This window comes from Nannospalax galili, unplaced genomic scaffold, assembly GCF_000622305.1.
Source record: "Nannospalax galili isolate Female #2095 unplaced genomic scaffold, S.galili_v1.0 scaffold186, whole genome shotgun sequence".
Lineage (NCBI taxonomy): Eukaryota > Metazoa > Chordata > Mammalia > Rodentia > Spalacidae > Nannospalax > Nannospalax galili.
The window spans coordinates 6162409-6163209 of NW_008358774.1; positions in this window are offsets into that span (position 1 = coordinate 6162409).

Sequence of the window (801 nt, forward strand, 5' to 3'; positions counted from 1 at the left end):
GAAGGCTGAGGAGACCCCACCAGATGGACTTGAACCAGTGTCCAGTCCTCAAAGAGGAGGGTCAACACAGAGGAATCACTTCCTCCATGCTTCCAAGTGAAGCCAACCATGGTCGAGCAGGACCTTTGACTTCACAAAGGTGGAACTCATAAAAGAAAGGAGCCAGGGGCTCCTCCCAAGCCCATGTGACCCTTGAGGAACAGATCCTCAAATGACCTTGAGAATAAAAATAAATTGGTTTATCTGGGCATACTGTTTGGTCTTAAACTCCCAAAAGGAAAGTATAACCAAAGATTAAAGGGGCCAATATAATTTCTTAAGAGTCCATATGCATAGTTAAATGCTACATAACAAGCAACAATGCCAGACAGGTGATTCTTTCTTTTCAGTTGTTGGCCAGGGTGGCCAATGGGACTCCCAGATAGTAACCCAGCATAGAACTGGGAAAATGAATAGCAGACCCCAATTTTATCTAAAGGACTATTGACAACTGATTACTGCTAGATGAGGAACAGCTGACCCTCTTAAAACAAAGCCCTCTGGGCAAGTAGCGGGGAATGGCTGGGGGTTCCGACAACACAGCAGACAGTAGCAGGGATAGCAGAGTATAAGGGCTCTAGTGGGGGGAGGGAGGTTATGGGAGGGTGTTATCTGGGAAGTGGGTGTATAGTCAAATGAGATGGTTTGGGATTATCTGTGTGATATACACACAAATCAAAATTTTAAAAAATATTATATTTGAGGAGGAATCATGTAAATTTACATCATGCTAATTAGTAGAGGTGATAAACAATACCATTG